Genomic DNA, 26,537 nt, shown 5'->3' on the forward strand with positions numbered 1-26,537 from the left:
AATCCTTGCATTATTTCTCGAGACATGATAGTCACAAATAATGAGAGAAAAAAACGTTCGACTGCTCCACCCTCCTGAAGCTATTGGCACCAAAATCGAATTATCATCCGTACCCTCTAAGATCTATTCTCTTTTTCTAAATCCGTCAATCACTTCTTGAGATATAGAAGTCCCGCATGAAATAGAAGACGTCGCGCTCTACCCTCTTGAAGAAATTGGCACTAAAAACCATTCAGCACCAAATCACATGTGGTTTCATCCGTAAATAAATAAATAACATGGAGCGAGAAAAAACTTTCATTTTCCATTCGAACTCACATTGAAATAGAGTGGTCAAAAAATAGTAATATGTAATATGTAAATTATATATGTCGTATGTGTAAGTGTATGTGTATATGTATGTGTATATAATGTAATATGTATAATACAAGTTTACATTTCAAGTTCAAGTCATATGTAAACTTACATTAAAAACTGAGCGTATCTATCTGTGTCGAGGACGAGGCGTCAGCCGAAGGCGGCTAGTATTTAGTTAAAAATTGTATTTTATTAAGCTAAATTGAATGTTTGTATTGAGATATGTATTTAGATTTTTTTCCGGATATTGGCCCTGTCGGGATTCTGGCTTCTCGAGATTTTGACCATGTCGGGATTTTGACCATGTCGGGATCCTGGCTTGTCGGGATTTTCACCCTGTCCGGATTCTAGATTGTCGGGATTTGGACGATGTCGGGATCCTGGCTTGTCGGGATTTTGACCATGTCGGGAATCTGGCTTGTCGGGATTTTGACCATGTAGGGATTCTGGCTTGTCGGGATTTTGACCATGTCGGGATTCTGGCTTGTCGGGATTTTGACCATGTCGGGATTCTGGCTTGTCGGGATTTTGACCATGTCGGAATTCTGGACATTCGGGCTTTCGGCCCTGTCGGGATATCGGGCAGTCGGGATATCGTCTGTCGGGATTCTGGGCTGTCGGGGTTTGGGCTGTCGGGATTTCGACCCAGACCCGCTATAACTGTAAACACAACCAAATCAAATAAACAAAATAATAGCCCCAAATCTTTTCAGAAAACTAATCAAAATCAACAACAAATAAAAAAAACAGATAATGTATCTGTTATTGTTAATCAAAACAAACCATCCAGTCAGAACTCGAAAAAACTAATTGAAAAAAAGAAACTTTTACAAACGCGCACAAAAATCGGGGTAGCCTCTAAACAGAGGCCCCCAAAATTTTATAACTTTAGAAAGGAGGACTTTTTGCTTTCTAGCAAGAAAGTAAAATTGACCAAATCACAAATAGAAACACTCCAACAACCTCCTCCCCAGGAGGAGGACGAGGATGTTGACTTTGAAGATCTTCCGCCATCCGACGATGAAGGGTGGACGGACCATCCTCCCTCATGAGCTGCTCCCTCTCCTTCCGGCCGTTTCTCCTTCCTTTTTTCTCCATGGCCCTGAGCATTCTCTCTTGGAATTGTCAGAGTTACTCGCATAATGTCACAGACATTAAAGATCTTGTCGAATACCACCAACTGGCCATATTTTGTCTGCAAGAAACATTTCTGTCCCCTGCTGACAGACCGAGGTTGAAAGGTTTTGACATATACCGCAAGGACTGCTTGTCAGGTGACCGTCGTTGTGGAGGAGTGGCATTGCTAATCGCTAATTTTTATGCATCCAGCCAGCTCAATATAAACACATCCATGCAAGCAGTAGCTGCGCGCGTTCACCTTCACTCGCTGTTTACAATCTGTTCTGTATATATTCCACCTTCTTACGATTTGAGAGGCGTGGAATTGCAAACACTTGTAGATCAACTTCCTCCCCCATTTGTCCTCTTGGGGGATTTTAATGGCCATAATCCTCTCTGGGGAAGCCCAGCCTCCAACAGCAGAGGTTTAATTATTGAAAACTTGATTGAAGACAATGATCTATGTGTTCTTAACGACGGTGAAAATACCTATTTCCACTTTCCTACGCAAACCTACCATGCCATCGATCTTGCAATATCCTCACCTTCCTTTCTGCCACTTTGGGATTTCCAGGTGCAGGGTGATCTCTACACCAGTGGCCCCTTTCCGATCAAAATAACTTATACTGGACGCTGCGGCTACCATCAGCATCAGCAAGCTCGACTTCGCATTGATCGAGCTGATTGGACAGCATTTACCCAGTTGGCAGAAATTAAATCAGAAGACGTGACTGATATTGATATCGATGTAGCGGTAAAGCGAGTAACCGACATCATCTTAAACGCAGCTAACGCTGCTATACCAAAAACCACTAAAGGCAGGATCAAGTTTCCTAAGCCTTGGTGGAACCTTGATTGTCAGGAGGCTCATAAGAAACAAAAAAAGGCATGGAGCACGTTTCGTGGTTATCCAACCACACAAAATCTCATGGCACTTAAACGAGCTCCTGCTGAAGCTCGAAGGATTCGACGGAAGAGCCAGCGGGACTCGTGGCAGACCTATGTCAGCACAATCACGACGTCCACCCCATCAAAGACCGTATGGGGTAAAATAAAAAAAATCGTTGGCAACTACAATACATCTTCTGCACCCATTCTGGAGAATAATGGTCGTATTTTATCCGATTACAAAGAGGTGGCTGACTGCATGGGGACTTATCTGGCAGAAGTCTCCAGTGCAAATAATTATTGCTCAAAATTTTTAACCATCAAATCACGCAAAGAACAAAAAGTTCTAGATTTTAATTCAAACATTTTTAATCAATACAACACAAAATTCACCCTTCATGAACTAAATACAGCCTTACAAAAATCAAGAAACTCATCACCTGGTCCAGATCAAATTCACAATAGCATGTTAAAAAATCTAAGCAGGTCTTCATTAGAAAATATTCTGCAGCTTTTTAACAGAATTTATTCTGAACATAGATTCCCAAAATCCTGGAGTCAAGCAATAGTTATCCCTATCCTTAAACCAAACAAACAATCTGATAAACCTGAGAGCTATAGACCTATAGCTCTCACTAGTTGCCTATGTAAAGTCATGGAACGGATGGTAAACGCCAGACTGGTGCACATTCTGGAGTCACACCATCTCATATCCTCATATCAAAGTGGGTTTAGGCGTGTCAGATGCACAATAGACAATCTAATGCTTCTTGAAACATCAGTAAGAGAAGCATTTCTTAAACAAAAACATCTTGTGACCGTATTTTTCGATATTGAAAAAGCATACGACCGTACCTGGAGGTATGGGATCCTCAAAACCCTTCATGAGTATGGGTTGCGAGGTAATTTACCCATCTTTCTCTCCAATTTTCTGAAACATCGTTCTTTTCGTGTACGCGTCAAGTCTGTTCTGTCGGATACCTTCATTCAAGAAGAAGGAGTACCCCAGGGGAGTGTACTAAGCGTAACTCTATTCATTATAGCAATCAATAGCTTAATTCACGAATTGCAACCCGCCGTAAAAGGTACCATGTTCGTGGATGATTTTCAAATTTCTTTCTCATCAACGAGCATGAGTATCATTGAAAGACAACTTCAAATTGCAATCAATAAAGTAACCCAATGGGCGGAAGAAAATGGCTTCACTTTCTCTGCTCAAAAAACATTCTGTATCCACTTCTGCCGAAAAAGAGGGCTTCAACCTGATCCGAATCTTCTCCTCAATAATCAACCAATAGCTGTAAAAGATCAATGAAAGTTCCTTGGTCTCACCCTTGATAATAAACTAAAATTTATACCGCATATACAAGAGTTAAAAAAGAAATGTTCATTAAAATTAAATATCCTTAAAGTCTTAGCGAATACTTCTTGGGGTGCTGATACAGAGTCTCTGTTAAGAATATACAGGGCTCTGATACGCTCAAAACTTGATTATGGATGTCAAATTTATGGCTCCGCTGCAAAAACCTATCTGAAAAGTCTGGATCCAATACATAATCAGGCACTGCGCATCTGCACAGGAGCGTTTCGAACTTCGCCTATCAACAGTCTTCATATCCTTGCACACGAACAATCTCTAAATAATAGACGCCTCAAACTTTCTTTAAATTTTTACTTCAAAACAAAACCCTGCACCAATCAACCACTACATCTCCACATTTTTAATCCATCTAATGTTGCTTTATTTCTACACCGGCCTTCGATGACCCCAACATTTGGGATCCGAATGCGTCGGGTACTCTCAGACCTGCAGCTATCGGATTTCAAAACCGATAACACAATAAAACTAATTGAACCATGGTGCGAAGTCATACCTTCTATAATCAATGATTTCTCAAAATTCCCAAAACAAACTACCGCTAATACAGTTTATCAACAAGTCTTTCATGAGATCAAAAGCAAGTATTCTGGTTATAAACACATTTTCACTGACGGATCAAAAGCAAACGGACACGTCGGCTTTTCCACAATAATTAATGATCAAGTTACGGCAGAAAAATTAAACACATCTTGCTCTGTATTTACTGCAGAAATAAAAGCTATATTTTCATCTCTAGAATCAATAGCCCAATCTGTTCATAGAAAGTGGGTGATATTCACTGACTCAAAGAGTTCAGTGGAAGCCATCACCCACTGCAATAATAACAGCCATCCTATAGTCATCCAATCATATCTTTTATACAAAAACCTTATGCAAAATAATTTTCGTGTTCTTTTTTGTTGGATCCCTGGTCATGTAGGCATTGCAGGCAATGAGGCAGCCGACTCAGCTGCCAGAGCTGCAAGTATCCTGGTCGATAATAGTGTCCCTTTCTATGACATCAAAAACGCCGTCGTTGTAAGCCTCAACACGTATTGGCAGAGGACGTGGAATTCAGAAATCCAAAATAAATTGCATTCGATCCAGCCCTCCACTAGAGGTTTTAAATCATTAAATATCACCAGGAGAGAACAAGTCTTATTAGCTCGACTTCGCATTGGACATACCAGATTTACTCATAAATATCTCTTATGTCATGAACCAGTTCCAACATGTATTACATGTGATGTAAATCAGACAGTGTTGCACATTTTATGCAACTGCCCAAATTTTAATCTAAATCGTTATAAATATTTTAATAATTTTAACCCATCTTTGAAGGAGTTGCTGGGGGAGCCGCCCCATCGCAACTTGTACTCCTTCCTCCAGGAGATTGGATTCTCCTTTTTAATTTAGTGTTTGTCTCGACATTATGTGATTTCGTCCTTCCTTTGGTTTTCAAGATATTGTTTTGCCCATTTTGTCTTTATCTTCAAATTGTTTAAATGTTTTTATCGGCTGCACTTTTTAACACTAGCACTTGAAGTTTTATGCTTTCTTCTTCGAAATATGCTTTTATTTACCTTATTCTTTAATGAAAAATAAATAGCATATAATAAAATATCGTTTGGCGCAGTATAGCCCTCAAGGGCTCTTGCGCCATAAAAATCAAACCAACCAACCAACCAACAAAATTTCCTTTTTTTTTGCAAAGTTAAAACGCAAAAATTTAAAACGGAATGAAATTAAATGGAATTTAAACAATAGAGAATAATAAAAGAGAAAAGGAAAGGAAAAGCACGAAAGAAAGACAGAAAGATTTATCAAAATTTATCGCCAATAAAGCGAAAAACTTTCAAGCGAAAACCGAGGGTTACCATGCATACACCCCGCTTACAAGTAGTTTAAAATCGGTTCTGTGAGATTTTCTTGGCATGGCACGGGAAATAAAAGAGGTTCCAATTGCGAAAAGAGACCGGATAGTTTATCTGTATAGAAGTGGGAATACCTTCCGTGAAATAAGGAGCATGTTAAATGAGTCCTTGTGTGCAATTCTTCACATTCTTAAAAAGAAAAAAAAACTGGTACTGTTGATAACAAAGACAGATCAGGGAGACCAACCCAGTTGACTGCAAGAGAAAGGCGTCCAGTGGTCAAAGATGCTTGAAAAAATCCAACAGGAAGTGCAAAGATGTTGACCGCTAATATTGAATCAATATCCGGAAAGATTGTAACAGCTCAGAGAGTAAGAAATGTTTTGCATAGCCCTGGTATAATAGGAAGACGCCCAAGGAAGAAGCCATTTATTTCAGAAATCAACAGAATCAAACGACTCGAGTTTGCTAAAAAATATAAAAGTAAAACACAATAGATTTCTTTAAATGTGTTATTTTTTCCGACGAAAGTAAGTTTGAAAATTTCAAACCAAAGCACATACTCACTGTTTGGAGAAAAAAAGGTGCAAGACAAGTGTCCCGCAAAACTTAAGGAAAAAGGTAAAGCATGGAGGAGGTAATGTCATGGTCTGGGGATGTATGGCGCACAATGGGGTTGGAAACATCCATTTCCCCATTGATGAGAAAATGACAGCTCTGTCATACATCAATGTGCATAATTTGAAAAGTAGTGCCAGAAAATTAGGACTAGAGAATACATTCCTCTTTCAACAAGATCAAGATCCCAAGCAATACCGCCAAAAAAAACCAAGAGTGGCTATTACATAATGCTCCCCGGAGACTAATAACTCCACCATAATCAGCAGCTCTGAACCCAATAGAACATCTGTGGAATTTATTAGATGTTAAAATTAGAAAAAACTCGATTACAAGCAAATTAAGTTTGAAACAGGCTTTGCAGAAGGCGTGGAACGAAATGTCTTTCATAGTTAACAAATGATTTGGTAGAATCTATGCGGAGACGCTTAGAAGCAGTAATTGCAGCTAAGGGACTCTCTCTGCATAATAAATACTAACGATACATTTCAATTAGTTATTATTTTTTTCTATTTGATTAACCATGCAACAACTTAATGCTCTAATACTTATTTTGCAATAGAAACTTAGTTATTGTAATTTTTAAAACGTTCTATTTATGTTAAACTTTTATTTATTACAGAATAGGATATTTTTGTAAGAAATTCACGTAATATAATTTTTTTATTCTTGTGAATTCATTTTATTACTTTATAAAGTACGAATTTCATATTGTTCTAATACTTTTTTTGTCAAATGTACATACATACGTACCTACAGACGTCGTTGTAATTAACTCCGGAATCGTCAAAATGGATATTTCGCGTGTCTGTACGTTCTTAGGCACTTATCCACGTGTGGTCGAGTCGAAAAAAAAACTAAACATTCATTAGGTGTTGAGTAAAATGGAAATTAAGGTCAATTTTTGAGTGAAAATTTTTTCGCGAATACAATACTTCCTTTTTTGTAAAAGGAAGTAAAAAGGAAAATGCAACCTTCTCTGAGTTCAGAGAAAAAAGATGGTTATCTATTTTAGGTAGTTCCGTGCCTACATCATCTTCATAAATACTCTTGTATTGAACCAAAGATTTTACCAACTGTAGATCTTGGTTGGGGGCTAAATCTGGATCGCAGACAATAAACCATACTTTTCCATAAATATTGATGATAAACAACCAAATATCTTCAATACCTTTTGTCTCTAAATCTATTAAGGAAAGCTGATCCATGAAAAGATATATTTCTAAAGAGTATATGAATCAGTGAGAAGCAATGGGATGTAATTGACAAAATGAAAATTTTGCAGATAATCATTACAAACAATAGGGGAAACTCAACCTCTGCTCTGCTTTGGGGCAAAATCTGGTACTAGTAGCTTATGTTATGTAGTGTTATATAGCATGATTTAGAAAAAAAGTTCAATGAAAGTCTACCTAGGATCTGAACTTTAAACGCGTTTTATAAAGAACTTTAAAAAGTCTACTTACATCTTTTTGCTTCTCACTGCTTCATATGGCCTTTGTCATCCATCTGGTGTGATGAATAGCACCAGGTACTCGAAAAGTAACGTTTCTTGGAGAAAGTCTCCCTAAATAAATTACGCAAAATTTTAATGAATTCCCTTTAATCATCCCTAGGCTGCTACTATTTAAATTTCTAAAAAGAAAGCTTGAAATTTCACCAGGATTGCTTATTTTGTTTTTAACCGACTTCAAAAAGGAGGCGGTTATCGGTTCATACCGTATGTATGTTTTTTTTTTTTTTTTTTGTCCACTCACAGCGTCTCACCTAGAGGACCGATTTTGATGATTCTTCTTTTAATGGATAGGGGATGGCTCAACTTAGGTCCCATTATTTTGTTTGACCATATTTGTTCGTTAGAAAAAAGTTATGGTCAAAAAACAGTAAATTTCATGCAATTTCCCAATTAAACGATTAAACATAAAACCCATTGTTTCAACAATTTGGTGCCATACAACAATAATATTAATAGTAATTGTGGTGATAATTTTGAATGGAGGCTTCTCTGAAGCAAGCATCAAGTTTCTTCAGTGTCATTGCTCTATAGTGGGGGTAAACCTAACGTGGAAGCGAGGTTGATGCAGTGATTAGGATCTGCTTAGCCTTCACAATGCTACTAGGTTAGGTTTGCTTCAACTATAGAAGTATTTTTATCGTTGTCAAGTATGCCAATAACAGATGATTCGGGCTGAGTAAGGAGATACAGGATTGCACAAAAAGCAACTATGCTGTGAAATGTAAATTAGTTAGGGAAAACGTAATATTTAAATGGTTATAATTAAATTAACACACAAATGAATTCCAGCGAGGGACAAAGATAAATTTTTATCGTCAATCGCTTAAAGTTTAAGGCGTGTTTTTATTTTTTTAGTATGGAGCATTTTTATGAAAAAAATAAGGTAAAGTTTCGTTATAGTAACTTCTTAATATTTCTGAAATACATTTACACTAAAAAGAATAAAATAAAAATATTTTGAAAGAAAAAATAGAACCGACTTCAAAATTGCTCTAAAAAGTGAAAAATAATTTTATTCTTTAAACACCATCGATAATACTTTTAAACATAATTTTTGAAGTTGGCGCAAAAACGATCGATAAAATCATTCACAGCCATAACTCAGTTACAACTATAAATTAAATCAGGCCCAGTTTCTTCACTACCACATGCATTACGCATTGATGACAGCATATTTGAGTAACGATATAAATGTTTCGTTCTTAACTTTGGATGATTTTTTGATAGCAATATGAACGAAGCATGGTTACAATGGATTTTACGTTTTGTTTTTGCGCCAACTTCAAAAATTATGTTTAAAAGTATTATCGATGGTGTTTAAAGAATAAAATTATATTTCACTTTTTAAAGCAATTTTGAAGTAGGTTCTATTTTTTTTTTTTCAAATTTTTTTTAAATGTTCTATACTTGCTTTGATCGTTTTTAATCTTCTATACTTGCTTTGATCTGCTTCTAATCAATACCATTCATCCTGCAATTCTTAAAAAAATATCTGGTTGAGGACTAGTAGACGTACCTATTTTGCAAATCAAAACTCCTTTTAAAATAACTTCTAAGGTATGGTAGCGACATGCTAAATTCAAAAACTTTTACTGTAACCACAAAACACTGTTTTTCACTGCAGAAAGGAGCCATAAAAGGATGAATGGGGCCGTGGTAGCCTGATCGGTAAGGCATTGGACTCGGGACCGAAGGGTCTCGGGTTCGATCCTCACTGGTCGAAGACCCACCGTCGTCATTAATGGTGGCTGGGCGACGTTAAATATGCTCATGGTCACAATGTCCTCCAAGTGAAAAGATACCTCTGGGGGTGCCAGACTAGGAAGTTATTCGGCTCCTGGCCTGGTTCTAAATTGTCTCTCGAACTGTTCATAGATGGCACCACCATCTATTGTGTTGTCTGTGTGCTGTCCTGGAAAACAAAATTCTGGAAACATTGTGTGGATTAATAGAGGTATAAGCTTCCCTAGTGGAATAGCAGAAACCTCAATATGTGTGTATGAAAGAAAGAAAGGATGAATTTAACGAAATTAACGACGTCATTTTAACGAAATCCCTAACAAGTCCCTGTCTAAGAACTCCATTTTTCTAGGAATCGTAATTTTTTCCTTTCTCTAGGGGGTCGAAAGCACTTACAAGACTGGGATTTTTTAGCTATTGTTTAATGCTGACCACCGAGGAGGAAAGCAACTTTCCTTATTTATGGCCACTACAGATCATTTCATCTAGTGGTCAGAGGAGTACGACTGCGATGAGGTGGTCCCGGGTTCGAATCCCGGCTCGAGCATGGATGTACTTTCTCTCTCCTGTCCTTGTCCTTTCTTTGTGTGAATGTGTTGTTATGTTGTGAATGGTTGCCTACACTATAAACGGGTCCCTATGGCATCTGTGTACGGTGGAAGTCGGACTTCACACCAAATTACGGTACAGTTGGAAAAGTTAAGTAGCGCTCCCCAAATTGCCAGGCTAGCTGGCACAAGACAACAACAACAGCTAATTTCATAAGTTTTACACGCAGTTGTTTGTTTTAGCTTTGTTGTTTAGAGACATAACTAGAGTACAGTGAAATCCTGTTACAACGAACTTCAAATTACCAGAAATTTTGTTCGTTGTAACGAGGTTTTTGTTGTTTAAGGGGAAGAAATCTGTTAAGATTTTACGTTGTTAGTTTGAAGAGTATTTCAAATTATATATAAGTCATTTTTTTCAATATCTTTCTGCGTAACATCAGTCACGTTTTATTATTCCCCTTAATTTCATACAAAAAAATTTCCCCAAGTCTGAAAACAAGTTTGGGGGCAGTGGTGAACCATATCATGATATTTTATATCAAATTCAGAAGAAACAAAATTTAATTTCAAGACAGTGCTGAGTTTATAAGTTTAAAAATGAATCAAATTGTAACGTCAGTCACCGTGTGAATATTGCTGTTTTTCATCCTAACTGAAATAATAATTTTATTTTAGAATTTTATTTTTCAGAGCTAAGTTGTACCTTAAGATTAAGCAAATCATTTAGTGAAATCCCGAAGTCTTTAAGTGGTCTAGTTACAGAGATATAAGCAAAACCAGGCCTCAGATTTCTCCGTGACAATCAGGCCAAGTATAAAAAAAGTGCTTAATAAAAAGGTTAATTTCAAAGGAAAAACCATTGCATCCTGGAGCTAAACTAAAAACTTTGGACGTCCATTACTGCCGAACCAGGACCTATGCAGTCAAACCGCTTTACCTGGACTCATATCTAGTGGGAATGAACATAAATCCAGAGTTTCGTCCAGATCCGTGACCCTCAAGGTAGTGCCTTTTGGTAGTTAGACTATTTAGGCACTAGAGATCCACAGACACACAGATACTCAGACACGCCTCTTCCTTTGTGTGCCGGGGGTTAAAAAGGAAAGACTATGAAATGAAGTTAAAACGAACAAAGAAATAAACGAATACGACAATAATAAAAATACAATGAATTTTGTCCGACAGGTAAAATGCTTAGCAAATGAAGTGTTACTTCCTTAAAATAAAAAAAGAAAAAAAAAAAAAGAAAAAACAAGAAATTAAATCTTCATGTAATGACTCAATAAATGTTTTCATAAATTTTAAAAGTTTTCTTTTTTATTTGAATGTACAAATTTCCTATTCCTATTCAGAGTCACAACTGACTTCAACTGTATTTATGTCGAGGACTGCATACTAAGTGCCTTGCCTCCATTATTTTATATACCGATAGATGGCAGCACCATCACCGGATCGAACAGTTAATGAGAATTTAGAACTAGTCCAAGAGCTAATAGCTACCTGGTGCTAGCACCCCCAGAGGTATCGTTTCACTTGGAGGACATTGAGACCACGAGCATATTTAACGTCGCCCAGTCCCCTTTAATGACGACGGTAGGTCTTCGACCAGCGAGGATCGAACCCGAGACCCTCCGGGCCCGAGTCCAATGCCTTACCGATCAGGCTACCACGGCCATGTACAAATTTGAGAGTTAAAAACGTTTCAATCCTGCACTTTATTTCTTGCGCAGTGATACAGTGCGTTTCTAGCCGCCGTTAAAAATGCGTAAGTAGGACTTGATGCTATTGCCTTCCAGTGCGTATGATGGAAGTTTCATCATTGTGTTCTCGTGATCACCTTTGAAAGATAGTTCCTTCCATTTCGAATAATGCAGGTTTTTACTATTTTGTTATTATCTTTCAAACAAATTGCCAGGGCAGATGGATTTATAATTTTTTCGATTTTCCTATTTGTAGAATTTTTCAGCTATTTTCAAGATGAAAAGAATCTTTTAGATTTTTCTTAAAGATATTTATAATTAGATTTCATTTGATACAGAAAGCATCTAATTTTATTCATTTCGCAATGTTGGACTGAAGTCTGTTCCAGAATACGGCTATTTGGATTTTATGTGTAAGCTTGTTCATTCTTCCTTCTGATTGAATTTGTTTCAATTGAAATGCTTTTTAAATTCCTGTGAATATTGATAATGTTAAAGCAATTGTACAATTAAAGGATTGATATTTTTGTAATATTATTCAAGAAAATAATTTTACATTTCAAATAACACAAGGAAAGCTATGTTCAAAAAAAAAAAAAAAAAAAAAAAACATTTTAGAATATTTTAACATTGTTAAAAGCTCAAATTGTTTACAGTCTTTCGGTTTGACAATACCGTAAATTTAAATATACTTACCCTGTTTATTTTTGTAATTCACTAAGGTGGTTTCATTATTACACCATCCCTTATTCGATGTGGAAAGTTTAGTCATAACATCTGTCTGTATGTGCGTAAGTATGCATCTCACATAGTTTGAAAAAGCTGCAGTGTAGATAGTTCAAAGTTCGTATTTGATACCTTTATGAGATTTAGTACTGAACTTATTTTGGTTGCAATCGGCTGTTCGTCTGGGCATCGGCATGTGTTTGCGTATTTGCATCTGAATCTTTTTTAACTCTGAAACAATTTGCTTTTTTGCGCTGGAATTTTGTATTAAGGATTTTTTATGACTGTTAGTGCAATCAGCTGTTCGTTCGGGATTCTGCACGTGCATGCACATTTAAAACTGTATCTATGGCAACTCAAAAACAGTTTGCTGTTTTTTATTAAAATTTTGTATTTAGAAATTTTATGACTTCAGTTTGAGTCCCATCCTTTTGTTTACAAATTGGCGGCTGATCAGGACCTCTGTGGGTGCGTTCTTCTTTATATTTGTATCTCTTGTAACTCAAAAGCAGCTTGCTGCAATAAGTTAAAAACTATTTAGGAATTCTTAGACGTAAATATCCTTTATTTGATTGCAATCGGCTGGCTCTTCTACATGCGTGTGTACTTACACATCTCTGATAACTTAAGAACATATTGATGTCGTGGGTTGAAATTCGAATTTTACATTTAGAATATGTATAATATTCAGTTTTATCATGCACACTAAACAAGTAGTAGAGTCATAGCTTCAGTAGGTTGATGAACCATTCTTGAAAACATTTGACAGAGCACTTTTCGTAACCTTTTTAAGAAGTTGCTACTAGTTTCATACCGCTGGAAAATTTGGAATGCAGTGAAATTGTTTTAAAGATAAGAGATGTGTGGTGGCTCCATAGCAACATTACCTCTGCTGTTTGAAGGTTTCTAGAGAGTTCCAAGTGCTAAAATCTGGTTGTCAAAATGTTAAATTCCGGGGAAAGTCTCCACAGCCCCCTTTCCATAACGTCAACAAAATACACTGAAATGCGTTTTGTGAACTTTTATAAAAATGTTGTTATAAGAGTACTGAACTCCCTCTCTCTCCTAATAAAGTCATCAAAGGCGGTCCAAAATCACATTTCTAGGACTTCCAATTTCGAACAATTTCCTAAAGAGAAGCCCAAATTCCACTTCCAACCCTAACGTTAACAACTGTAGCTTACAGTATTTTAATTTGAAAAAAAATTCAGGGGAAAGCCATCAAACTCGCCTTCTTCTAAACTCTAATATAGCTAAAAGGCGGTCTGAAGTTCTATTTTCAGAACTTTAAATCCGAAAATTTTCGGGGAAATGCTCAGATTCCAATTTTCCCCCCTAACGTCATCGCAGCAGGCCGACTGAGATTTTAGGACTGAGAATTCAAATTTTCTGGGGACATCCCTAACCTTTACCTAACTTAAAGATCGTTTGAAATTGCAGTTTTAGACATTTAGTTTCTAAAAATTACCCCGTAAAAGTATCTGAACCGCATCGTTACCAAAGATGACCTCAAAATACTATTTTTAGTACTAATGTTTCGAAGCATTTTCCCCAAACCTTCTTCTCTACTTCATAACTCTTCCTAACTTCATCAAAAATCGACACAAATCGTATTTTGGAACCATTGCTTCTAAAATTCCAAAGAGAAGTTCCGAATTCCATTCCTTCCCCACACAACATAGATGAAATATAGCTGCTGTTTCAAGAACGTCACTTTCGAAAATATTCTAGGGGAGAGTCCCCTTTCCCTAATCATTCAATATGGAATTAAATTGCATTTTTAAAACTTAAATTTCGAAACATTTCTGGGAAAATTTCTTTAAATTTCAGGGTTTCATCTAAAGTTACAAAAACTATTCTTCAACAACCCCAAGCAACACAGAGGCGTTCAAAGTTCGTTCTATAACACGTTCAGAGCATTCCATCCGGCACGCTCAAACTACGTTTTCTCAGAACGGTCCATAAAGCATCTGTGTCTCATCGATCAATGTCGTATAGCACGTCAAAATCTCTTGTTGCACCACTCCTTTTGCACGAAGTTTGAACGTAGAATATTACGTTATATGCAAGTGCTAGGAAGATGTTTCATTTCGGTGTTCATAAAACAATACTGAATATTCTGTTTCAATAGGTAAAAATTTCGAAAGAATTAAATGAATAACCCTATAAGAAAGCTTTCTACATGTTTACTCAAAGTCAGATCTCTGCCAAATTTCGTACAGAAGTCCTTTGATGATTCTTCTTCATACAAAAATCCAGTTTTTGTCAGATCTTGGTCACCATTGATGTTCAAGAATTCACATAGGGGAGTATTTGCCCCTTCCCCCCCCCTAATGGTGGGCGGAAGCCCACATGGAGGACTTTCCCTCTTTCAAAGCGAGTTTATGACGGATTTTTACCAAATATGATGCATACATCTGTCGATGTTCAAGAACTTTGGGTATTTTGCTTTGGAACATATTTCCTCGACATTCGACCACACAAAATCTTGTGGCACTTAAACGTGCTCGTGCTGATGCTCGGAGAATTCGACGGAAAAGCCAGCGGGACTGGTGGCAGGCGTATGTCAGCACATTCACGACGTCCACCCCATCTAAGACAGTATGGGGTACAATAAAAAAAGATCGCTGGAAACTACAATACATCTTGTGCGCCCATTCAGGAGAAAAATGACCAACGTTTATCTGATCACAAAGAAGTAGCAGTTTGCTTGGAGATTCACTTGGCAGAAGTCTCCAGTGCAAATAACTATTGCTCAAAATTTTTATCTATCAAATCACGTTAGGAACAAAGAGTTCTTTAACACTTTTAATCAATACAACACAAAATTTACATTTCAAGAACTAAATATTGCTTTACAAAAATCTAAAAACACATCACCTGGCCCTGACGAAATACACAATAGCATGTCAAAAAATCTAAGCAGGTCTTCATTAGAAAATATTCTGAGACTATTTAATAGAATTCATTCTGAACACAGATTCCCCCATTCCAGGAGCCGAGCATTAGTAATTCCTATTCTTAAACCAAACAATCTGATACAAACCTGAGAGCTATAGACCTATAGCTCTCACTAGCTGCCTATGTAAAGTATTGGAGCGGATGGTCAACGCCAGGCTAATATACATTCTGGAGTCGCACCATCTGTTATCTTCATATCAAAGTGGATTCAGGCGTGGCAGATGCACAGCGGACAACCTGTTACTTCTAGAAACTTCAGTAAGAGAAGCATTCCTTAAACGAAAGCATCTTGTGAGCGTATTTTTTGACATTGAAAAAGCATATGACCGTACCTGGAGGTATGGGATCCTCAAAACCCTGCACGAGTATGGGTTACGAGGTAATTTACCCATCTTTCTCAGATATCGAACTTTTCGCGTACGTGTCAAGTCTGTTCTGTCAGATACCTTCATTCAAGAAGGAGTTCCCCAGGGAAGTGTACTAAGCGTAACTCTTTTTGTAATAGCAATCAACAACTTAATCGAACAACTGCCTCTCGCTGTCAAGGGTACCATGTTCGTTGATGACTTTCAAATTTCTTTCTCTTCATCGAACATGAGTATCATTGAAAGACATCTTCAAATCGCTATAAATAAAGTATCACAATGGGCAGAGGAAAATGGCTTCACTTTCTCTGCTCAAAAAACCTTCTGCATCCACTTCTGCCGTAAAAGAGGGCTTCACCCTGATCCAAGTCTTCTCCTTAACAATCAACCAATAGCTGTAAAAGACCAAGGAAAATTCCTTGGTCTCACACATGATAATAAACTTAAATTTATACCGCATATACAAGAGTTAAAAAAGAAATGTTCTTTGAAATTAAATATCCTTAAAGTCTTAGCGAACACTTTTTGGGGGTGCTGATAGAGTCTCTGTTAAGAATCTACAGCCCTCTGATACGCTAAATACTTGATTATGGATGTCAAATTTATGGCTCCGCTGCAAAAACCTATCTGAAAGCTCTGGATCCAATACATAATCAGGCACTGCGCATCTGCACAGGAGCCTTTCGAACTTCGACTATCAACAGTCTTCATATCCTTGCACACGAACAATCTCTAAAGGAAGTTTGAGGCGTCTATTGTTTAAATTTTACTTCAAAACAAAACCCTGCACCAATCACCCACTACATCTCCATATTTTTAATCCATCTAATGTTGCTTTATTTCTACACCGGCCTTCGATGACCCCAACATTTGGGATCCGAACGCGTCGGGTACTCTCAGACCTGCAGCTATCAGATTTGAAAACTGTCAACACAATAAAACTAATTGAACCATGGTGCGAAGTCATACCTTCTATAATCGATGATTTCTCAAAATTCCCCAAACAAAGTACTGCCGATACAGTTTATCAACAAGTCTTTCATAAGATTAAAAGCAATTATTCTGGCCATGAACACATTTTCACTGACGGATCAAAAGCACACGATCACGTTGGCTTTTCCACAATAATTAATGATCAAGTTACGGCAGAAAAATTAAACACATCTTGCTCGGTATTTATTGCAGAAATAAAAGCTATATTTTCATCTCTACAATCAATAGCCCAATCCCTTTACAGAAAGTGGGTGATATTCACTGACTCGAAGAGTTCAGTGGAAGCCATCACTCACTGCAATAATAATAGCCATCCTATAGTCTCATCCAGACATATCTTTTATACAAAACCTTATGCAAAATAATTTTCAAGTCGCCTTTTGTTGGATGCCTGGTCATGTGGGCATTGCAGGCAATGAGGCAGCCGATTCAGCTGCCAGAGCTGCAAGTATCCTGGTCGATAATAGTGTCCCTTTCGATGATATTAAAAACGCCATCGTAAGCCTCAACACTTATTGGCAGCGGACTAGGAATTCAGAAATCCAAAATAAATTGCATTCGATCCAGCCCTCCACTAGACGTTTCGGACCGTTAAATATCACCAGGAGAGAACAAGTCTTATTAGCTCGACTTCGCATTGGACATACCAGATTCACCCACAAATATCTCTTATGTCATGAACCAGTTCCAACATGCATCACATGTGATGTAAATCAGAAGGTGTTGCACATTTTATGCAACTGCCCAAATTTTAATCAAATAATTTATACATATTTTAATGATTTTAACCAATCTTTGAAGGAGTTGCTGGGGGAGCCACCCCATCGCAATTTGTACTTCTTCCTTCAGGAGATTGGATTCGTCCTTTTTAATTTAGCGTTCATCTCGTCATTATGTGATTTCGTCCTTTCCTTATTTTTCATGATATTATTTCGTCCATTTTGTCTTTATCCGCTGCACTTTTTCAATACTAGTACTTGAAGTTTAATGCTTTCTTCTCCAAAATATGCTTTTATTTACTTTTTTCTTGAACGAGAAATAAACAGCATATGATAAAATATCGTTTGCGCAGTATAGCCTCAAGGGCTCTTGTTCCATAGAAATCAAATCAACCAACCGAAGAGGTTTTACTGTATTACTTATCTTTATTTTCGAACTCCACGTTAAATGGACCAAGAAACATTTGACTTACTTAAATTAGAATATCCGTTTAGCATAATATAAGTGACTACAAAAGAAATACAAAGCTGTCTGGCGTAAAACCCAAACTCTTACCCACTTCAGAAGAAAATTAACAACTATTATAAGGAATGAATGCTTTAATGTTATTCTAATTCAGATTGAAAGGCAAGGTTATTAATTTCAAATGTAATCCTCTTTTATTTAATTCCTAATCATAACTTCTAAAAGTATTTTTTCATAGTTCAAAGCATTTGGCTGAAAAATAATAGTTCTGCAATGTTCCTAATCTGTGAAATGTTGAAGAATAATGGGGCTATTAAAATTTTAAAGTCTTATACATAGTCTGAAGATACTTAATGAAAGACACATAAGCAAAATAAAATTATTTAAGTAAAACTTTGTTATCTGTAGTCTTTTAATGAAGGAAATGTGAGGTTAATCTCATTAATTTGAATTAAACATTGTTAATTATAACCTTAAAATTCTAAGGGAAAGACTCTTTAGGAAAATGGGAAGGTTTAAGTTGGAATTTGTTTTCTTCAGTCTGAAGGTAGAGTTAACGAAAGGCAGATCAAAATAATTGAAATTGAAAAACTTATTGTTTGAAGATATTTAAGGACAAATGAGAAAAATAAATACTTAAATAAAAAGAAGTTATCTCTCTAGTCTGAAAGCATTTCGCAAGAGGAAAATGTTAGTATTCCAACTAAAAACGGTTATATATAGTTGAAGACATTTAATAAAAATGGAATTAATAAAATTTATAATAGGAGCCTATCTAAAGATGTTTTAAAAATGATTCATGGTAAAAATGAAAATATTTTAAATAAAAACTGTTATCTGTAATCAACAGACATTTAACAAAAATCACGTTATGAAAATGTAATTAAAATTGACATCTTTAGTGTAAAAATAGAGTTAAAGAATGACCTTTGAGAAGAATTTACTTAATAAAATTAAAAATGTATAGCCTGGAGATATTTAAATAAAGGCAAATGAGAAAAAAATGTAGTTATTTTAATTTTAAAGTGTTATCGCTAGTATGAAGCCAGAGTTTTGCGAAAAACAGATGAGAAAAAAGTTATTTTAGAGTCTCAAGATATTTGAAGACAAATGAGGGAAATTTAATTCTTAAAAAAAATGTTATCTGTAAAGTCTGAAGTTCATTAATTTCAGACATTATGTAATTGTTTAAATTGAAAACATGTATGGAAAGACTGCTTACCCATAATTTCGCCGACATTTAAGGTTTCCTCCCCTCTTAAATATATTAAACGACTAGCTGCGTTGCCCAGCTTTGCCCGGTCTACCTTGAAAATTAAAATTGTGAAAAGTGGCGTATATTCAACAATCAGGCATAAATAAAAGAAAAAATACCATCTTCTCTCCAAGCAATGACGACAGATATTAATATACTTATAAGAAATTAAAATAAAATGAGAAAGACGGATTTAAAATGCGTAACCATGGAAACGCAAAATAAAATAAGTTGAATTGAAAATGAGAAAGATGGAAATAATGGATTCAAAAAGCGTTACTGTGGAAACGCAAAATGAAATGGTTAGAAACTTGAATAGAGAACAGATTTTTGAACTTCATTTAATTCGCTTGTAACTTTTTTTCTAATGGAGATAAGAGGATTAAACTTTCGAACATAGGTCGAGTTAGATCTGGAGTAAAAAAAGCAGCTGTTTTCAATGGTGTCAAAAAGAAAACTGTAGGACAATTCCTTCACTTTTTATTGATAAATTTAATGAAGAAAGAAGTGCCTAAATTTCAGCTAAGCCTAAACAAATTCGAGTTAAAAACGTAAATAACTCCCGCCATAATTAAGTTAGATCATTGAAACAAATTGCGTAGAACGCGGAAAATTCTGCTCTTTCCAACTATACATGGTATTAATATGTGCAAGTAATTTTTTACCCCCATATTCGGGAATTTATGTGAAAATTGGGCCTAAATTAGAATTAAAAAAAACAATTCATCGAACTTTTTTCGAACTGATCGGCAAACCTTCTCAGGACTTAAAGGAACAAACTGAAAATTTCAGCGAAATCGGCCGGGTAGTTCTCGAGTTTTGCGAGTTCAAACACACAGACGCTTTTTGAGGACTTCATTTTATACTATGTAAAGATTAGATGGAAGCAGAAAAACAGGGGGAAGGGAATTTCGTTTCAGTGAAATTGGGGAGATGAATGTAATTATTTAAACAGAAATTTGTTTTCTGTTGTTAAAGCTAATTTAAGAAAGACATGAGGAAAGTGTAATTGCATAAAAATAACATTTTCTTATCTGTAGTCTGAAGACAGAGTTCAAAAAATCCTTTTGAGAAAAATGTTATCTGCAGTTTGAAACACATTAAGCTACACATTTAAAAAAAAAATTTATGTTAGAGATTACATCAAGAGTGTAATGATGGTAACCGGAATTAACAATTTTTCTCCAGATTATCGGGATGTACTTGACTTCAAAATCATATATCGGAAATTTAATTTTCAGAATCAGTTGTGAACAATTCGTCGTATACATAATGTTTAATAATTAAGAATGATTATCGACGAAATCTGTAAACCGAAATTTTTCACGACCATAAAACTACTTTACTCAACCCTCATATAATAGCGAATGATCGAGTAACGCTCCTGACGTCATCAACAATGAAACCCGCCCCACGACATGACAGTTTGATTATATTTTTTGTTAATGTTTGACATACTGGGTAATGCTTTATTTTGACGAGGCTTAACTGGATCCGCTATAATAACTCTTTTACTGGTAGCACTGTCGTTTTAAGAGAATGAAGAAACGAAAAAGTGGTCAACAATGAACGCTATCTACTGGAGTTCAGGGTTAGAATTTCCACTATCAAAATATCACGAAACAGGCAATTGCTTCGTTCAAATGTTGAAGCAATTTTCACCCGTCATACCTAGATGGGCAATTTTCTAGTACTGTAATAAAGGTAGAGATCACAAAATAAAAAAACTCAAAATTTGTTCATGGTTGCTTAAAATAGAAATTGAAACTTCAGAGGAAAATTTTGTCTTGAAAGCAATGCTTCCTAAACTTTGTTTGTACAAATACAAAAGCAGAAAAAAATCGTTACATGAATGTCAAACACCAAGTATAGAATATGACAAAGGATAAATTAATTGGATTTTGTTTGATGTCTTAAAAACCAGGGGTCTCCAGCCTTTTAAACTAGAGGGCCATTATGTAAATTTATCATGGAGTGGGCCAACAATCCGACGATATATTTCAGTTCAGGTCAGATGGTTTAGTCAGTGCTGTTTCCTACACACACGATTTTTTTTTTTTTTTTCAAATTAAGCGTTCACTGGTGGTTGGTGAGATTTTCAGGGCTCAATTTTGTTTAAAAATGCGTAAAAGGAAATCTATCATTTATTTTGAAGAATTGGATTTTCTTTTTCAGTTGGCAAGCTTTTTGCGGGCCCGACAAAATCTGCTCGAACGCCTGTTTTGGCCCACAGGGCGTAGATTGGAGTCCTCTAAAACAAATGAATGTTTAAGTGATTCAATGGTACATGGTTTTATGCCAGTTACCCGAAATTAAAACATTACTTGGAGTATTTTTGAATTACTTAGGTAACATTTATGCTTTTAGACGTTGTTTCACAGTAAAGTGACGAATCATTCTTGAGGAAATAATGTGAAATATGCCAACCTGAGAAACATCTTGCGTTGTTGTTCTGAGAGGAAAGGAGTGCTTTCATCAATTACCAACTCCTATTTTATCGGATTCATTGCAACTACGCGTTTTTGTGGTGTAGACACACCAAATGGGACTAATTTCAATTAAGTAAAATATTCACACAGTTTACTACACAGTTATACGTGTTTGATGCAGATCGAACGTTCTCCTCGCCTGACAGGCCTGGCATTGCCTCAGGACGCCTGAGTAGCAAAAGAATAGTCTTTTGTTGCACATCCGGCAGCGTATGAAATTTGTCACCCTCCACAGGTTGCATTGAAATGGGGGGTGGGGGGGTGGAGAGCGAAATGAGCAGGGGACGGAGCTTCCCCTAGTACTATTTGTGTCGCGCGAATCTGTTGCTGCTGTTAACTTTAGAACAAACATTCAATCTCGAATTAAAATCATTTGCCATAGCAGCAACTGCACTGACTTGGCAATCTCGCGCGGACTTGGCTCATCGAGCTTTCTGTTGAAGATTCCATGTGACTTATTTATATTTAAGCAGTGCAACAAATTAATGAATTCGATTCGAGTTTTTCGCAACGATTGCGTTACATGTCATATGAAACTACGAATATGAATGATAGGAAAATATATATTCGTTGTAACGGAATTTCACTGTGTAAAATAAATGATTGTAATAAAAGTAAATAATTCTGAACAAGAAAAGAAAAGTCTAAATGTTTAAAAAGTTTTCATTTTTGTTTCATAGCATCACAAGACTTCTTGCACTTGTTATATTGCACCAAATTTAAAAGGTAGAACGAGAGTGTTCGAAGACTTCAAATCAGTACCCAAAAGCAGCTTCTTAAGCAGTCGCTTTAGAGAGACTGTTGCACTTCTAGTTTTTATTTCATAGCATCACAATACTTTTAGAATATATTATATTGCACAGAATTAAAAGGTAGGACGAGAGCTCGGCAACTTCAAGTCAGCATTTAAAAACAGCTACTAAACAGTCCATTTTACAGTAACTGTTACACGGTGAACTGTGCAGTGTTTTCAGTTCTTTTTCGAAATAAAAAGCAGCAAACTCTTTTAATCGCTCCCCCAGAGTGTAGCATCGGACCTTCTACCGAAAATGCAATCAAACTGTTTATGGGTATGACATTGGTTTATTATTTTCGGGTTCTTCGGCTTCAGGGTCTTGGAGAATTGTTTCAGGCTCCATGTTTCTGGCTGAAGATCCCCATGGCTGCAGTTCAGCTGATCCAAAGTAGTTGTACATGCTTCCCGTGATGAAGTAAACAATTGATGTGGTCACGAAAACGGTACTCCGGTTTTTCAATGTTTGCTGCAGTGTGAAAATAGCAAAGCTATATTTATTTGCACTCAAAACAATAAAAAATATTTAAACAGTTTCATGCTGGAAGCAAAAGCGAAAAGAATATTTAAACTTCGATGCACTAAAGCGCCTTCAAGTTCAATCACTGTCTGCTAAAAGCAAGAGATTTTGCAAAGCAGAGGAAAATGTAGACGTTCGCGTTACTAGTTGTCATATCTGGAAGGCGAAATTTAACTCAAGTGCTAGAAAAATAGACCTACTTCAAAGAAAGCCAATCGGAAGAAAGAGTCGGGAAAAGCGAACTGTACTCACTGCTAATCCAAAAGTGTCAAAGTTTTGTGTAAAACGCCTTTTAAGTTAGATCCTAATCCTAGTTAGACTTTCATTAAAAAAACGTTCCAAATCCTCATATATAGCCGCACCTACCCCATAAACAGGAAGAGGCTCTCCTACCATTCAAACTGGTTAAAGAAATGCTCTTGGACGAAAGAACGGCCATGGTTCCCTGGAAGCTGGGTGGTAAAACCCATGAAGAGCTGCTTCGCTGTGTAAAGCTGATGGTCAGTTTTACCTGCGAAAATGCGGAAAACGCCTCCAATCTGATGAAACCTAGTCATCTAACGCAGTGATTTTCAACCTTTGAGCAAGCGGACATATAGAAAAGAAAATGCATTTCAACATATTTAATAATTATCTTATTGAAGTATAAACAATTTCTGAATCAAAACTTACTTAATAAAAATATACCACATAAAAAATAAAAATTAGTAATTATTGACTTTCTAGGGCATGTCTTGAAGAACTGAGTTTTTCGAAGGAAGACATAGTATTAGAAATAGCCACTCTCACTTCTGTTTCTATATTTAGCCGGGATCTAAATTTTGTTTTCAAAGAAACTAAAGCAGAAAATCTAGTTTCACAAAGGTAGGAAGTTTAAAATGGTAATAGAGTGTGAAATGCTTGTTTTTTTAGTATGGGAAAATAATCCTCTACTCGTAACCAAAATTCAAATAATGATTTATTATTAAATTATCATTTGGTTTCGCAACCTGTCGTTTAGTCTGAATTTTTCTTGATCAATGGATAGTCCTTCGGGAATCTTATGAAATGGATCTCTAACCACCTCGTAACTTGCTATCAGTTTTTCGTCAGCAAGAAAATAATTTAAAAATTCTTTCTCAGCGTAGTAGTCGGGGAGCTAACCGATGGAAAACTGCAAATTATGATAAGAAGATGCCACTTGATAGCAATGTTGTTTATGACTATACAATGAAATTAAGATCCAGAGGCACTTTCAATAACAGTTTAAAGTCAAGATGGCGGCGTTTTTCGAAATGGCTGCCCATTTTTGAGTACATTTTATATATGTCGTACAAAAGAGGTTTTTACATCGAATTATGGGTTTCTCAAGTTGGATTTCGCTTTCTAGGTTGAAAATAAGCTAAATGTTCATTTTGGTGCTTTTTTAATAAATCTAATTTAATTACTTACAAAAGAGATTACATGCTTTTCAAAGTACCAATGTAAAAATAGGAAAAATATTAATAATATGTCGTTAGTCAAACACTGCTTCATTGTTGGCATTCATTTTTGCATTTGCATACTTTTTTGCAGGACAGAGCAACACTTCTGCAGCTACACTTGTTTTCGTACATTTTGCGCGCGCGCTTAATGAGCTCAGTGTACGAGTCAGAAATTTCAGGTAACTTCGACCATTTCAGCTGCCAACATTTGTCATCCAAGAGCCATCCTCATTCACTTGGAGATGGAGCACGTATGATACGTTTGTCAGCTTGTTCCCAAATGTGTCCAGCCTGGAAAGCACTACGCAATACTTGTTGCTGTAAGGCACCCTTTTTTAGTAGCAAACTTTCAAGTGGCCGATTTTTTGTCAAACAACTTTTTCCTTGCATCATTTATAGTTACGGTATAACTAGTGGAACAGTACAGTAGAACTACGTACCTTTTCAAAAATGTCGAAAATCTCATGAGGTAAAGAACTCTGAGGTTGCGAAATAAATAAAAATGCCGCAGTTTCTTCTTTGAATATCGTCCATGCCTTCCAAGTCGATTTTTTAGGCTTCCCAGGGAAGCTGGGAATTTTGTTACAACCTGTAAAGGCATAAAATCCTGAAAAGCTAATGCATTTTCTTTCCCAATAGCTTCATATATGGCATGAACTGGAATGAATCTGTAGTTCTCTCCTGTTCCATAAATAATCCGATGTTGACAAGGAAAAAAGTAAGATATTGCTAAAATTAAGACATCTGTATTAGCAGTGCAAATTACATTATTCCTGAAACCGTTTTCTAACATGTCTTGAAAATGTAGTATCATTCTAAAGGAACGTTGGTCTTTTTCAAGTCTTTCTTCGATGATGGAATAGTTGAATTCCCAGTGGACTCGGCTGCATGAACTGTAGCATTGACATCACTGTGCTCAATAACCCTGCTATCGATTACGATAAGATCCTGGTCATTTTCCACAATTGGATTTCCAAGCTTTTTCAAAGTGCTATAAAGAGCTCGAACCTTAGTAACAAATTTAACTTGAAATGAGTGGTACTGCTCAAGATGAAGCCGACTATTTTCTTCCATGTTTTAGCTTAATATCACACTCAAACTCGTTTATTATTTACCTTATTTCTGGTCCAGAAACCATTCTTTAGTGGAGATGGATCCTATGTCGATCCTATTTTGCATCTTCTTCCCCTTTAACTATTTCATTGTGTTCATGTGCATGGTCTATACTGATTGCTGAGAATAATCTGTTAGATTTTCTTATCACAAACTGTCCAAAAATAAATTATCAATTTAGCTCTGGTAGGTCAATCTCTGCATCATAAAGGTCTTTTAGATGTGTTGACAACCAACGTGCGTAGTGATGATGATCAAGCAAAAAGAAAATAAATGAATATAAATAAAAACGAGGAATCATTCCGTTCAAGCACTGACGGGACAAATGTAGTTTCGATCTCTGATTGAGCGAACAAACAGGAGCAACAGGATTTCCGTATTAAGACAAGTTAGCCAATATTTAAACGAAACGTTACTCCCTTCAGCTCGTTCTTTACACCATGGCTGAAACTCAAGCTTGGAATCTGCTTCTTCATAAGCATCAAAAAGCAAGTGATACAGGGTAACAGCAGTTTTGCTCTAGCTTTCTTAACGTGCTTAACTTTCGAATAACTTTCCGCAACTGTTGAAGTTGCAATATCAGCAAAAGTAATTGCACTACTCCATTCACTTCCTTACATCCAATTGATCCAGCGCCTTGAGAAAAGATTGTAAAATGCACCAAACATGATGCAAAATTTCTTTTCACCATATACTTGTGGGTTATTCTACTGAATTAATTTTGCTTGGGCAAACAATTGTTGATCCAATGCCATGACAGGATTTCCATTAAGAAATAGCGTAACTGGTTAAATAAGTTTATAGCATACTGAATCATCACTATCAATAATGAATCTTCGTAAAATAGTGGTAAAAGTGTGAAAATCCAGTCTTGAAATTATTTGGAGTTGTCTTACAAGATGAAGGATCGGAACAAATTATAATATCAGGTTCTTTTGAAGAAAGGAATGT

General features: G+C 36.2%; 1 long non-coding RNA gene across 2 annotated transcripts in view; it reads right to left on the bottom strand.

Moving 5' to 3' along the window:
• The window catches only part of LOC129230599 (uncharacterized), a 107,455-nt gene that overhangs the window by 70,953 nt on the left and 9,965 nt on the right, over positions 1–26,537 (bottom strand). Inside the window, exon 4 of one of the 2 annotated variants that reach the window (XR_008581155.1) lies at positions 22,390–22,959. The exons of the other annotated variant lie outside the window; for it this stretch is intronic. This is a non-coding gene — a long non-coding RNA (uncharacterized LOC129230599). Of the gene's footprint in view, positions 1–22,389; positions 22,960–26,537 lie in introns of those variants that run through there. 2 annotated transcript variants of the gene reach the window in all.

Source organism: Uloborus diversus, chromosome 9, assembly GCF_026930045.1.
Source record: "Uloborus diversus isolate 005 chromosome 9, Udiv.v.3.1, whole genome shotgun sequence".
Taxonomy (NCBI): Eukaryota; Metazoa; Arthropoda; class Arachnida; order Araneae; family Uloboridae; genus Uloborus; species Uloborus diversus.